The following is a 15,764-nucleotide window of genomic DNA, read 5'->3' as shown; positions in this document are numbered from 1 at the left end:
GTCACTGGCCCAAAGAGAGTGGCAGTGTCCCCAAACTTGCCTGTAGACTGTCTACTGGGTAATGATTTAGAAATCTCAGCCTGGGCTGGGGTTGAACAGGAAATCCATTCTAGGATGGTAAATTCCAATGGAAAGGTTAGTGGGGCTGTAATGGCTACAGCCCCAATTCAAGATGTCCTTCCTGAAAAGGTTGGTAGGGCGGAGATACTCCCTGCCCCATCTTTAGCAAAAGCTCTTCCTGGACAGAATAGCAAAGCTGTTATGATAACAGCAGAAACCCAAACTGAGTCTCCTCCTGAAAAGGTTGGTGGGGCTGTGATGGCCACAGCCCAAACTCAAACTGACACGTGTGTTGTGAAACCTGAAATGATGGATAACTCCACACAAACTGAGAGCATGGAGGAGGAAGAGAAATCTCCCCCTCACCAGACTTTAGGACAGGATCAGCCTCCTCAGGGAACTGATCTTACCCCTGATGAAGGAACTGCCCCAGAGGTGGTTGGGCGTAGCCTGACAGAACCTCTGATGTCAGTGGACCCTTCTCAGGTGGGACCCAGTCTGGAGCAGGTAACCTGCCCCTCTCTCCCTTGCCTTAGCCAGCCCAGGGCTGCAGAGGACAAGAAGGACAGTGAGACCCAGAGGGCCCCCTGTCAAATAAAGCACCCCCATCAAAAGATTAGGGGCACCAAAACTAGTAGCCCTAGTAAGGTGAAAACTTTAAAAACTCCTGAGGGAGCCCCCTTAAAAACAGTTAGGGACCTCCCCCAGATGGATTCTGTTGGGCACAGCCAAACCTGGGACCCAAAGGGCCCAAACCTGAACTGTCCCTCCAGCAAGCCAAACAGAGGGACCCAGCCTCCAGCTTTAGGTAGCCAGAGGTTGACCCTGAGAGCACAGTGCAACTCAGTTAAAGAAAGAAAGGCACACATGGTGGAAGATAATTGGAGGAAGCTAAGCCCTAAATTAGTAGAGCCTCACTTCAATACTCCATATCCAAACCAGCCTTTAACTTTGCATAAACACACCCAAGGTAGTGATTCCCTATGGTGGAGGCCCTCTAATACCCAAAGGGTGAGGGACTGCTTAGTGGACCATGAGACAGGGGGTACCCATGCTAGTGCAGGTACTTCCTTATATGGCCACTCAGGCAATATAGGCTTACCTGGCCAAGGATAGCCTTATCTCCTTTCGTTTGGGGGGGGGTTATGTAGGAAGGTGGCTACCTGACTATGGTTACCCCAGATTTTTTGCCTGTGTTTAGCTGGTTTTTTGACTTAGTTGACCTGGTTCCCTGCTAATCAGGGCCCCAGGCCATCTGCTCTCTCTGTAAAATGGATTCCATGTACCCTAGGTACATACCACAATTGGAAATGGACTCCTTGTCAGCCCCTGTATAATGCACTATAGGTGCCCAGGGCATAGGAGCCACTAAGGCCTACCAGGGGCTGCAGCATATCTTTTGCCACCCCTGGCTGGTTCTTAAATTGACACAACTGGCTGATCACTCAGCTGGGGTAAGGTGGTGTAAACACCCCTTGCTTAGATATAGTATACCTATATCTAAACCTATATCTGGACACATATTAACCTGTGAGCCACTCCTATGGAAGGCCTCATCAATCCTGGAGGCAGAGTGCGTGGTTTTATGTGAGATGGAGCTCTAGCATGAGCTGAGCCTGTCTGCAGCCGTCGGGAACAAATCCCTAAGCTGTTTCAGGATAATGCCATACCATATACTATTAAGTGCCTTATAATCCTCGCGGTTATTTAGCAACTCTGGTTTGGCTTTATCAAAACATGTCGTGTAAGGTGTCATACGCTTTGGAATACCATCCCCTCGCCAGTTCTGGCGACGGGGATGGCATTCCACCCCTCTAGAGGGGTAAGACATGTTACTTGCTTTAATGCGGTTGATTTCTCCAAAGGCCTTAAGATCCACAAAATGGATGCCTCTGCCACAGACAAATGTCTGGACCCCTGGAGCTGACCGAAACCCAGTCAAGGGGGTCCTGGACAAAGGGTTTCCTGTCACAGGAGGGTGTCACCGCCCTCCAGACAGGAGATAGTGTATTGTAGCAGGGAGGTTTGAAAGAAACCAGACACTGCCTGGGGCGCACAAGGCTGCCCCTTGCATAATCCGGCCAAACCGGTTCTGGGGCACTCCAGCCCTCGTGCCAGGGCGGCCTGGATCAAAGGAAGGGGGTGTATCCACCCACTTCCTGGGTCCCACCCATAGGAGGGGACCTAGCAGGTAATCACGCCCACCAGATTCGAATAAGAGTGGGAGCAGTGCCAATGCACATCAGATTTCCTGGAAGAAACATTTGAAACGATATTCTGGACCCTTCGCCCTCCATCTCAACGTGGAAGCCCGAAGAATCTCCCTTGTGGTCAAGGAGTGACCACCCTGCAGCAGCAGGCACCATCCAGCCCTCGACGTCTACTTGGTTGCAGTTCCCGCCGGAACTCGAGCGACTGAGATCGACGAGATCAAGCCTGCCCAGCTTCTAACAGCCCGATCCACAGTCCCTGCAAAGCTGAGACCCGTGGAGGCGACCGGAAGCGTGGAGCACGCCATCTTGAAGTGACCACGAGACGCTGACCGTGCAGCCCACGAGTGACCCTCGAAGCTGTACACCGGGGTTTGAGAAGCCCCCACCCTGAGCTACTCCTGAGCCGAAGTTCAGCCCTCCACACTCGACGAGTGCTGCGTGGGGCCCTTTGGCACGATTTGGCTCAACGCGTTGGCCCGGTCACTTGCCAGCTGGCTTGTGGTCCCTGTGCCGACGAACTACAAAAGAAGACTCGTGATTCTGGTTGCTCCAGATCCACACCAGCTCCCCTGAAAGGGAGCCCCGACTCTGACCTTCCTGGTCCGAGTAAGACGCCATCTTCCAATCCCGCGTGGATTGCTCTTACCAAGGCTTGTTTGCTCCAAACCGGAAGCCGACTGCACCGACGGTGAGAGCCTGCGTGGGACAGATCGTGACCTGCTCCTGGACGTCGCAGATGCCCCAGAGCCCACGTGACAGCGAAGAGAAGCGCCTCGACGACCACCTGATTGCGCCCGACATTGCCTGGTTCCGTCCTGGTTCCACCCTGGTCACTGCTGAGTGACCCAGACTCTGTCCCCTCTGCTTTCAGGTACTCTACAACTTGAGTCCACCCTTGGACTCCACCGGACACTTCGTCTTCACCCTGCCTGCAGCCCTTTCAGCTTCAAGCACCAAGAGCCTGCGTGTCAAAACCCGACGCCACTTCGACCCTGTGCACCCACTTCCTGTGGGTGAGGTAACTTTGCTCCGCCGGTGTTCCCACACTGGTGCACACCTCTAGGGTCTGTGTGTTAAGTTTTGTTCCTCTAGGTTCAGCGGAAGTGTCCTTAAACTTTAACTATTTGACTTTTACGCACCATTGGTTAACATTGGTGCATGCGTGCGCTTTCCGCACATCTCCCGAATCCCGAGGGCCATTCCCGACTTCAGCATTGCTTGTCCTGACTGCTCCCAGCGATTCCCTAGGCCCTAGGCCTAACCACTGTTCGAGTGGCCCCTCTTATACCACTTGTTTAGTATATGGTTTGAGTGGCCCCCTGCCCTCATCCATAATTGTGCAACTTTGTATGTTTAAACAGTGCTTTTGATTTAACGCTTGTGCCCCTTTATTCATAAAGAATACTGGGGATTGTTTTTAGTAATAAACACATATATTTTTATAATATATACTTGTGTGGTGTCCTTTCATTTGGTATTACAGGATTGTATGTGGTAAAACAGCTCGCTTAACACGACCTCTTAAGTTAAGCCTTTAGGCTGCTTAGTCCATGCTACCACTAGGATAGCTTGTCTAATAAGGTTGACTTACAACCAGACACCATAAGGGGATTGTTTGGTCAGGTAGTAGGTGGTTCCAGAATTGGAAACATCCCCTACCAGGCCAACTTCTCACACCAGGCAACTTTTGGATATGACAAGTTAACCCGCAGAGACTTGATTGCCTTGTGCAAAGCAAGAGGGTTAAAAAGGGGCAGAAGCCCCACCTGCCTAATCCTGGTAGAAATCCTAGAACAGGATGACTTAGAGAAGGCAAAAGCAGCTTCCTTAGACACAGGAAGTGGAGGGAACCCCCCTGTAGTTGATCCCCCTGAAGAGGAGGATGATGATGACTTGGATGAGGACTCAGAGGTTGAGGACTTAGAAGTACAGGATCAGGGTAGCCAGGTTCCAGTTGGTAGGCTTAGCCAGGCCAACTTGGACCTACTGGGGAATGGAGAGGGCCAGCACCTCCCCAGAACCCAACATGTTATTCTCCCAGGCAACAGAAGAGTGAGATCCCCCTCAGGGGACTCTCATATTTCTAGTGCCTCCAGAGAATCACAGAGAGGCATGAGTGCTTCTCAAAAGCTAGAGCATAGGGCCAGAATGAGGGCTGTCAAACTCCAGATAGAGAGGGAGGAGGTAGCCTTGGCTCAAGCTAAACTTGCCTTGGCAAGAAAGCAGAAATTGTGTGGCTTAGATGCCACTGGTGGCAGCAATATTCCTAAAGAGAAACCCAGGTCCTATGATAGTAGAAACCTGACAAAGATTGTGCCCCCCTACAAGGAAGGGGATGACATCCACAAGTGGATAACTGCTCTTGAGAGAGCCTGCATGGTACAGCAGGTTCCTGAGGAACAGTGGGCAGCAATCTTATGGTACTCCTTTTCAGAGAAAGGGAGAGATAAGCTCCTCACTGTTAGACATGAGGATGCAAACAATTACAAAGTCCTGAAGAGTGTTCTGATAGATGGGTTTGGCTTAACCACTGAACAGTACAGGTTGAAGTTCAGAGACACCCAGAAGACACAGACTCAGGACTGGACTGATTTTGTTGATTGTGCAACTAAGGCTCTGGAGGGTTGGCTACATGGCAGCAACGTACATGACTTTACAGGATTGTATAATTTGATTATGAGGGAGCAGATCCTAAGTAATTGTCAGAACCAGCTCTTACACCAGCACCTGGTGGACTCTGATCTGACCTCTCCCCAAGAATTGGGAAAGAAGGCAGACAAGTGGGTCACAACCAGGATTAGGCCTAAGAATCAGGACAGTAACCAGAAGAAGGAGTCTACCAAGCCTCAAGATAAGGGTGGGGATAAAAATAAAGAAAAGACTTCCCCAGGGCGCCAAAACTCCAAGGATGGGGGTGGGTCCCAAGACACTTCTTCAACTGAGAAAAAGCCTTATTGTTATGCCTGTAAACAGGTGGGGCATTACAAAACAGACAACTGTTGTCCCAAGAATAACAATAAAGAAAATATACCTCCCAAGCCAGCTTCCACACCTCCTGTTACTGTCAGCAGTAATCCCCCAGGAAGTGGAAGCACACCCAGGAATCTGGGTGGGTTTACTGTTGGAGCTCAGGTGGACCCTGGCCTATCCAGGTCCCCATCACCCAATGATCTTGTTTATGAGACTGGCATGGGGTTTGCCAACTTCTCTGCTTGCCCAAATACTTTGAGCAAGTATAGACAAGAACCCATCATCAATGGTTTAAGAGTTGAAGCTTTTAGAGACACAGGGGCTAGCATCACCATGGTGGCTGATGGCATAGTCCCCTCTAAGCAACTTTTACCTGGTGCCACATACCAGGTAATAAACATTGATGGCATCCAAACAAATCATCCCATGGCAGTAGTGAGTCTCAGCTGGGGAGGTGTCACTGGCCCAAAGAGAGTGGCAGTGTCACCAAACTTGCCTGTGGACTGTCTACTGGGTAATGATTTAGAAATCTCAGCCTGGGCTGAGGTTGAACAGGAAACCCATTCTAGAATGGTGAATTCCCATGGAAAGGTTAGTGAGGCTGTGCTGGCTACAGCCCCAATCCAAGATGTCCTTCCTGAAAAGGTTGGTAGGGCTGGAAAACTCTCTGCCCCATCTTTAGTAAAAGCTCTTCCTGAACAGAATAGCAAAGCTGTTATGATAACAGCAGAAACCCAAACTGAGTCTCCTCCTGAAAAGGTTGGTGGGGCTGTGATGGCCACAGCCCAAACTCAAACTGACATGTGTGTTGTGAAACCTGAAATGATGGATAACTCCACACAAACTGAGAGCATGGAGGAGGAAGAGAAATCTCCCCCTCACCAGACTTTAGGACAGGATCAGCCTCCTCAGGGAACTGATCTTACCCCTGATGAAGGAGCTGCCCCAGAGGTGGTTGGGCCTAGCCTGACAGAACCTCTGATGTCAGTGGACCCTTCTCAGGTGGGACCCAGTCTGGTGCAGTTAACCTGCCCCTCTCTACCTTGCCTTAGCCAGCCCAGGGCTGCAGAGGACAAGAAGGACAGTGAGACCCAGAGGGCCCCCTGTCAAATAAAGCACCCCCATCAAAAGATTAGGTGCACCAAAACTAGTAGCCCTAGTAAGGTGAAAACTTTAAAAACTCCTGAGGGAGCCCCCTTAAAAACAGTTAGGGACCTCCCACAGATGGATTCTGTTGGGCACAGCCAAACCTGGGACCCAAGGGGCCCAAACCTGAACTGTCCCTCCAGCAAGCCAAACAGAGGGACCCAGCCTCCAGCTTTAGGTAGCCAGAGGTTGACCCTGAGAGCACAGTGCAACTCAGTTAAAGAGAGAAAGGCACACATGGTGGAAGATAATTGGAGGAAGCTAAGCCCTAAATTAGTAGAGCCTCGCTTCAATACTCCATATCCAAACCAGCCTTTAACTTTGCATAAACACACCCAAGGTAGTGATTCCCTATGGTGGAGACCCTCTAATACCCAAAGGGTGAGGGACTGCTTAGTGGACCATGAGACAGGGGGTACCCATGCTAGTGCAGGTACTTCCTTATATGGCCACTCAGGCAATATAGGCTTACCTGGCCAAGGATAGCCTTATCTCCTTTCGTTTGGGGGGGGGTTATGTAGGAAGGTGGCTACCTGACTATGGTTACCCCAGATTTTTTGCCTGTGTTTAGCTGGTTTTTTGACTTAGTTGACCTGGTTCCCTGCTAATCAGGGCCCCAGGCCATCTGCTCTCTCTGTAAAATGGATTCCATGTACCCTAGGTACATACCACAATTGGAAATGGACTCCTTGTCAGCCCCTGTGTGAGAAGTTGGCCTGGTAGGGGATGTTTCCAATTCTGGAACCACCTACTACCTGACCAAACAATCCCTTATGGTGTCTGGTTGTAAGTCAACCTTATTAGACAAGCTATCCTAGGGGTAGCATGGACTAAGCAGCCTAAAGGCTTAACTTAAGAGGTCGTGTTAAGCGAGCTGTTTTACCACATACAATCCTGTAATACCAAATGAAAGGACACCACACAAGTATATATTATAAAAATATATGTGTTTATTACTAAAAACAATCCCCAGTATTCTTTATGAATAAAGGGGCACAAGCGTTAAATCAAAAGCACTGTTTAAACATACAAGTTGCACAATTATGGATGAGGGCGGGGGCCACTCAAACCATATACTAAACAAGTGGTATAAGGGAGGCCACTCGAACAGTAGTTAGGCCTAGGGCCTAGGGAATCGCTGGGAGCAGTCAGGACAAGCAATGCTGAAGTCGGGAATGGCCCTCGGGATTCGGGAGATGTGCGGAAAGCGCACGCATGCACCAATGTTAACCAATGGTGCGTAAAAGTCAAATAGTTAAAGTTTAAGGACACTTCCGCTGAACCTAGAGGAACAAAACTTAACACACAGACCCTAGAGGTGTGCACCAGTGTGGGAACACCGGCGGAGCAAAGTTACCTCACCCACAGGAAGTGGGTGCACAGGGTCGAAGTGACGTCGGGTTTTGACACGCAGGCTCTTGGTGCTTGAAGCTGAAAGGGCTGCAGGCAGGGTGAAGACGAAGTGTCCGGTGGAGTCCAAGGGTGGACTCAAGTTGTAGAGTACCTGAAAGCAGAGGGGACAGAGTCTGGGTCACTCAGCAGTGACCAGGGTGGAACCAGGACGGAACCAGGCAATGTCGGGCGCAATCAGGTGGTCGTCGAGGCGCTTCTCTTCGCTGTCACGTGGGCTCTGGGGCATTTGCGACGTCCAGGAGCAGGTCACGATCTGTCCCACGCAGGCTCTCACCGTCGGTGCAGTCGGCTTCCGGTTTGGAGCAAACAAGCCTTGGTAAGAGCAATCCACGCGGGATTGGAAGATGGCGTCTCACTCGGACCAGGAAGGTCAGAGTCGGGGCTCCCTTTCAGGGGAGCTGGTGTGGATCTGGAGCAACCAGAATCACGAGTCTTCTTTTGTAGTTCGTCGGCACAGGGACCACAAGCCAGCTGGCAAGTGACCGGGCCAACGCGTTGAGCCAAATCGTGCCAAAGGGCCCCACGCAGCACTCGTCGAGTGTGGAGGGCTGAACTTCGGCTCAGGAGTAGCTCAGGGTGGGGGCTTCTCAAACCCCGGTGTACAGCTTCGAGGGTCACTCGTGGGCTGCACGGTCAGCGTCTCGTGGTCACTTCAAGATGGCGTGCCCCACGCTTCCGGTCGCCTCCACGGGTCTCAGCTTTGCAGGGACTGTGGATCGGGCTGTTATAAGCTGGGCAGGCTTGATCTCGTCGATCTCAGTCGCTCGAGTTCCGGCGGGAACTGCAACTAAGTAGACGTCGAGGGCTGGATGGTGCCTGCTGCTGCAGGGTGGTCACTCCTTGACCACAAGGGAGATTCTTCGGGCTTCCACGTTGAGATGGAGGGCGAAGGGTCCAGAATATCGTTTCAAATGTTTCTTCCAGGAAATCTGATGTGCATTGGCACTGCTCCCACTCTTATTCGAATCTGGTGGGCGTGATTACCTGCTAGGTCCCCTCCTATGGGTGGGACCCAGGAAGTGGGTGGATACACCCCCTTCCTTTGATCCAGGCCGCCCTGGCACGAGGGCTGGAGTGCCCCAGAACCGGTTTGGCCGGATTATGCAAGGGGCAGCCTTGTGCGCCCCAGGCAGTGTCTGGTTTCTTTCAAACCTCCCTGCTACAATACACTACCTCCTGTCTGGAGGGCGGTGACACCCTCCTGTGACAGGAAACCCTTTGTCCAGGACCCCCTTGACTGGGTTTCGGTCAGCTCCAGGGGTCCAGACATTTGTCTGTGGCAGAGGCATCCATTTTGTGGATCTTAAGGCCTTTGGAGAAATCAACCGCATTAAAGTGAAGTAACATGTCTTACCCCTCTAGAGGGGTGGAATGCCATCCCCGTCGCCAGAACTGGCGAGGGGATGGTATTCCAAAGCGTATGACACCTTACACGACATGTTTTGATAAAGCCAAACCAGAGTTGCTAAATAACCGCGAGGATTATAAGGCACTTAATAGTATATGGTATGGCATTATCCTGAAACAGCTTAGGGATTTGTTCCCGACGGCTGCAGACAGGCTCAGCTCATGCTAGAGCTCCATCTCACATAAAAACCATGCACCCAGCCTCCAGGATTGGTGAGGCCTGTCTATAGGAGTGGCTCACAGGTTTACATGTGTCCAGATATAGGTTTAGACATAGGTATACTATATCTAAGCAATGGGTGTGTACACCACCTTACCCCAGCTGAGTGATCAGCCAGTTGTGTCAATTTAAGAACCAGCCAGGGGTGGCAAAAGATATGCTGCAGCCCCTGGTAGGCCTTAGTGGCTCCTGTGCCCTGTGCACCTATAGTGCATTCTACAGGGGCTGACAAGGAGTCCATTTCCAATTGGTATGTGCCTATAGCACATGTGTCATTAATTTAGTGAGAGAACAGCAGGCTGGGGGTCTGATCAGCAGGCCCACAGCCTCAGTAGTCGAAAACCAGTGAAGCAAAAAGCAAAAATTTGGGGTGACCATAGGATAGCAGACCCTACTCTCCTACACAACCCCCCCCCCAAACGCAGGGACATTAAACTAACCTTGACCAGATAAGTCTTCATGTTCTAAGTGGAAGTACCTGGAGAGACCATCTGCATTACCATGGTCAGTCCCTGGGCGGTGCTCCACTGTAAAGTCCATCCCCTGTAGGGAAATGGACCACCTGAGCAGTTTGGGATTTTCACCCTTCATCTGATTAAGCCATAAGAGGGGCTTATGGTCTGTTTGCACCAGGAAGTGAGTTCCAAACAAGTAGGACCTCAACTTCTTTAATGCCCAAACCACAGCAAAGGCCTCCCTCTCAATGGCTGACCAACGTTTTTCTCTTGGGGTTAGCCTCCTGCTAATGAAAGCAATTGGCTGGTCTTGACCATCTTGATTAAGTTGTGAGAGTACAGCTCCCACCCCCAACTCAGAAGCATCTGTCTGAACAATGAACTGTTTGGAGTAGTCAGGACTCTTTAGGATAGGTGCAGAGCACATGGCCTTCTTCAGGTCTTCAAATGCCTTCTGACAGCTAACTGTCCACTGAACCTTTTTTGGCATCTTCTTGGATGTCAAGTCATTTAATGGTGTCACTATAGACCCATAGTTTTTCACAAACTTTCTGTAATACCCAGTCAGGCCCAAGAAGGCTCTGACTTGTGTCTGGGTAACTGGAGGAGCCCAGTCCTGTATGGCCTGGATTTTGCTTTCCAGTGGCTGAACCTGGCCTCCACCTACTAGGTGGCCCAGGTATACAACCTTACTCTGCCCTATCTGGCACTTTGTGGCCTTGATAGTTAGGCCTGCCTTTTGCAGGGCCTCCAAAACTTTCTTCAGGTGGATCAGGTGATCCTCCCAGGTGGAGCTAAAGACAGCAATATCATCCAGATAAGCTGCACAAAAGTCATCCAACCCAGTAAGGACTTGGTTCACCAACCTTTGGAAAGTGGCAGGTGCATTCTTCAAACCAAAGGGCATTACCACAAACTGATAATGCCCACTAGGGGTAGAGAATGCTGTCTTGGCCTTTGACTCCTCAGCTAGTCTGATTTGCCAGTAGCCAGCTGTCAGATCAAATGTGCTCAGAAACTTGGCAGAAGCCAATCTGTCAATGAGCTCATCTGCTCTTGGAATGGGGTGAGCATCTGTCCTAGTGACAGCATTGAGACCCCTGTAATCCACGCAAAACCTCATTTCTCTCTTACCATCTTGGGTATGAGGTTTTGGCACCAGGACTACTGGGCTGGCCCATGGGCTCTCTGATGGCTCAATCACTCCAAGCTCCAACATCTTTTGCACCTCAGCCTTGATGCAATCCCTGACATGATCAGGTTGCCTGTAGATCTTATTCTTGACAGGCAGACTATCACCAGTGTCCACAACATGGGTACACCAGTCAGTTTGGCTGGGTGTGAGTGAAAACATTTGCCTGTGAGCCTGCAAAACTTGTCTGCAGTCCCTCTGTTGCTGGTCAGTGAGGCTGCCTGCCAAGGCTACTCCATCAACTGAACCATCATCAGGGTTCTGGGAAAGCAGGTCTGGGAGAGGGTCACTCTCTTCCTCCTGTTCCCCATCTGTGGCCATGAGCAAGCTCATGTCCTCCCTGTCTACAAATGCTTTCAAGCGATTCACATGGATTACCCTGTGAGGGCTCCTGGGTGTTCCAAAGTCTACCAAGTAGGTGACTTCCCCTTTCTTCTCAATAATAGGATAGGGTCCACTCCATTTGTCTTGGAGTGCTGCTGGAGCCACTGGCTCCAGTACCCATACCTTCTGTCCTGGTTGGAACTCTACCAGTACAGCCTTTTGGTCATGCCAAGCTTTCTGCAATTCTTGGCTGGCCTCCAGGTTTTTGGATGCTCTTTCCATGTACTCAGCCATCCTGGAGCGGAGACCAAGTACATAGTCCACTATGTCTAGTTTGGGCTTTTTGAGAGGTAACTCCCATCCTTCCTTCACCAAACACAATGGACCTCTCACAGGGTGGCCAAACAAAAGTTCAAAAGGGCTGTAGCCAACCCCCTTCTGTGGGACCTCTCTGTAAGCAAAGAGCAGGCAGGGTAAAAGAATGTCCCATTTCCGCCTGAGCTTCTCTGGTAATCCTTTTATCATGCCTTTAAGGGTCTTGTTAAATCTCTCCACAAGCCCATTGCATTGTGGATGATATGGGGTGGTAAACTTATAGTTTACTCCACATTCCTTCCACATTGCTTTTAGATAGCTGGACATAAAATTCGTCCCTCTATCTGATAGTACCTCCTTAGGAAAGCCCACTCTTGAGAAAACTGCAATGAGGGCTTTTGCCACCACAGGTGCTGTGGTGGTCCTTAGGGGAATAGCCTCTGGGTACCTGGTGGCATGATCCACTACCACCAGTATGAATCTGTTCCCAGATGCTGTTTGGGGGTCCATTGGACCCACAATATCAATTCCAACTCTCTCAAAGGGGACCCCCACCACAGGTAGTGGTATTAGGGGGGCCTTTGTTGTGCCACCTGACTTACCACTGGCTTGGCAAGTGACACAGGAGCGACAAAACTCCTTGACATCCTCTGACATGTGAGGCCAGTGAAAGTGTGGAACAAGCCTGTCCCACGTCTTGTTCTGGCCTAAGTGTCCTGCAAGGGGAATATCATGGGCCAAGGTAAGGAGGAATCCCCTAAACTGCAGAGGTATCACCAACCTCCTGGTCATGCCAGGCTTGGGGGCTCTAGCCTCTGAGTAAAGGAGTCCCTCATCCCAATACACAGTATGGGTACCTTGGGCATCCCCAGCAGCCTCAGCAGCAGCCTGCTGTCTGAGGGGTTCAAGGGAAGGGCAATCTAATTGAGCCTGCCTCAGGTCTGCCCTTGAGGGTCCCCCTGTCCCCAGAAACTCAACCTGGTCAGGTTCAAGCTCCTCAGAGACAGTCTCCTCTTGGACTGCAGAATCAGTTTCCTCTGAAACCTGATCCTCAACCTGGGGCAAGGTGGAAGGCGAGGCCTTTCCTCTCTTGCTCCTTCTCTTGGGTTGTGGCTGGTCTATTGTCTCAAGATCCACCACTGGTTCAGGAAGGCACTTCTTAGCCTGAGCCCTTGTCATGGCAAGGACATGCTCTGAAATCCCTAGCATTTCTGCATGAGTCCTGTACTCCACTTCTGACCATGCTGAGCTTTCAAGGTCATTGCCTAACAGACAGTCTACTGGTAGGTCTGCACTCACCACAACTTTCTTTAGGCCGTCAACCCCTCCCCAGGAGAAGTTCACAACTGCCACACTATGGGAGGTAGTGGAGTTGCTTGCATTGGTTACTAGGTAGCTCTCTCCTAGTACAATCTGTCCAGGGTCCACAAAGCCAGGGGTCACCATGGTGACACTAGCACATGTGTCCCTGTAAGCTTGAGCCAGTTTCTCATTTATTAAGGGAGTCTGCCTGTATTTGCCCAGGTTAATGGGGCTTACTGCAGTGGGCAACTCAATGTCCACATCATACAGGAGAACTGCCTGTGTAGGGACTCTGACTAGGCCAGATCCTACTTCAATACCCAGGGTCAACCCAGCTACACCCTTGGACTGTGTTCCACCACTGCTTACTGTACTTGGGGTTGCAGTTGCTTTAGGAGCTGTAGTGGTGGGAACTGGATTTGCCTTGGTGCACTCACTGCCCCAGTGTGAAACTGATTTGCAGGTATTACACCAAGGTGTCTTTGGACCTTTGTTCTTCTTCTTCTTGTTACCATTTTGGGAACCACCCTCCTTACTATTAGTTTGGGGGCCTGAAGACTTCTGGTCTTTTTCTTTATCTTTCTGATTCTGATTACCACCCTTCTGGTCTGTTTTCTTCTGGTCACCACCTTGGTTCTGGGGTTTCTGCTTAATCCTTGTTCTGACCCATTTGTCTGCCTTCTTTCCCAATTCTTGGGGAGAGGTCAGATCAGAGTCAATAAGGTATTGATGCAACAGCTGGTTTGTACAGTTATTAAGGATCTGTTCTCTCATCATAAGATTGTACAATCCTGTATAGTCTGAAACTTTACTTCCCTGTAACCAACCCTCCAAAGCCTTAGTGGCACACTCCACAAAATCAGTCCAGTCTTGAGTCTGTGCTTTCTGGGTGTCTCTGAACAACAACCTGTATTGCTCAGTGGTTAGGCCATACCCTTCAATGAGAGCACTCTTCAAAACAGAGTAGTTTTTGGCATCCTCAGGTCTAACTGTGAGGAGCCTGTCTCTCCCTTTCTCAGAAAAGGAGTACCACAAAATTGCAGCCCACTGATTCTCAGGAACCTGCTGTACCATGCAGGCTCTCTCAAGAGCAGTCATCCATTTGTGGATGTCATCCCCTTCTTTAAAGGGGGGCACAATCTTGGTCAGGTTTCTATTGTCATAGGCCCTGTCTTTTTCTCTTGGAAAATTGCTGCCACCAGTGACATCTAAGCCACTTAATTTCTGCTCTCTTGCCAAGGCAAGTTTAGCTTGAGCTAAGGTAAGCTTAGCTTGACTCAGGGCTACCTCCTCTCTCTCTATCTGGAGTCTGACAGCCCTCATTCTAGCCCTATGCTCAGCTTTCTGAGAAGCACTCATGCCTCTCTCTGATTCTCTGGAGGCACTAGAAAGATGAGAGTCCCCTGAGGGAGATCTCACTCTTCTGTTGCCTGGGAGAATCACATGTTGGGTTCTGGGGAGGTGCTGGCCCTCTCCATTCCCCAGTAGGTCCAAGTTGGCCTGGCTAAGCCTACCAACTGGAACCTGGCTACCCTGATCCTGTACTTCTAAGTCCCCAACATCTGAGTCCTCATCCAAGTCATCATCATCCTCCTCTTCAAGGGGATCAACTGCAGGGGGGTTCCCTCCAGTTCCTGTATCTAGGGAAGCTGCTTTTGCCTTCTCTAAGTCATCCTGTTCTAGGATTTCTACCAGGATTAGGCAGGTGGGGCTTCTGCCCCTTTTTAACCCTCTTGCTTTGCACAAGGCAATCAAGTCTCTGCGGGTTAGTTTGTCATATCCAAAAGTTGCCTGGGTAGGGTCAACTGTCACAGGAGCAGACCCTGAGGCTTTTCCTGTGTCAGACATGGTTACTAGTGAGGTGTAAGTGGTGCACTTACCTACACTAAGTGTTTTCCTACTGGACCTTGCTAGTGAGTTGTAGTCAGGGGTGTGCTACTCCCTTCAACCTACAACTACTAAGTTCAGTAGAACTTAATATGCTAAGCTTTTGATTTTATATGTACCTAGAGGTACTTGATGTGATCTTTCAATTTGATATAAAGATTGCAATGGTAAAACAACAGCAAGCTCAAATCCGCACCGCTGCTCACCAATGTGAGAAGTTGGCCTGGTAGGGGATGTTTCCAATTCTGGAACCACCTACTACCTGACCAAACAATCCCTTATGGTGTCTGGTTGTAAGTCAACCTTATTAGACAAGCTATCCTAGGGGTAGCATGGACTAAGCAGCCTAAAGGCTTAACTTAAGAGGTCGTGTTAAGCGAGCTGTTTTACCACATACAATCCTGTAATACCAAATGAAAGGACACCACACAAGTATATATTATAAAAATATATGTGTTTATTACTAAAAACAATCCCCAGTATTCTTTATGAATAAAGGGGCACAAGCGTTAAATCAAAAGCACTGTTTAAACATACAAGTTGCACAATTATGGATGAGGGCGGGGGCCACTCAAACCATATACTAAACAAGTGGTATAAGGGAGGCCACTCGAACAGTAGTTAGGCCTAGGGCCTAGGGAATCGCTGGGAGCAGTCAGGACAAGCAATGCTGAAGTCGGGAATGGCCCTCGGGATTCGGGAGATGTGCGGAAAGCGCACGCATGCACCAATGTTAACCAATGGTGCGTAAAAGTCAAATAGTTAAAGTTTAAGGACACTTCCGCTGAACCTAGAGGAACAAAACTTAACACACAGACCCTAGAGGTGTGCACCAGTGTGGGAACACCGGCGGAGCAAAG

Source organism: Lissotriton helveticus, unplaced genomic scaffold (assembly GCF_964261635.1).
Source record: "Lissotriton helveticus unplaced genomic scaffold, aLisHel1.1 SCAFFOLD_405, whole genome shotgun sequence".
Classification (NCBI taxonomy): domain Eukaryota; kingdom Metazoa; phylum Chordata; class Amphibia; order Caudata; family Salamandridae; genus Lissotriton; species Lissotriton helveticus.
This window is presented reverse-complemented; position numbering follows the sequence as displayed.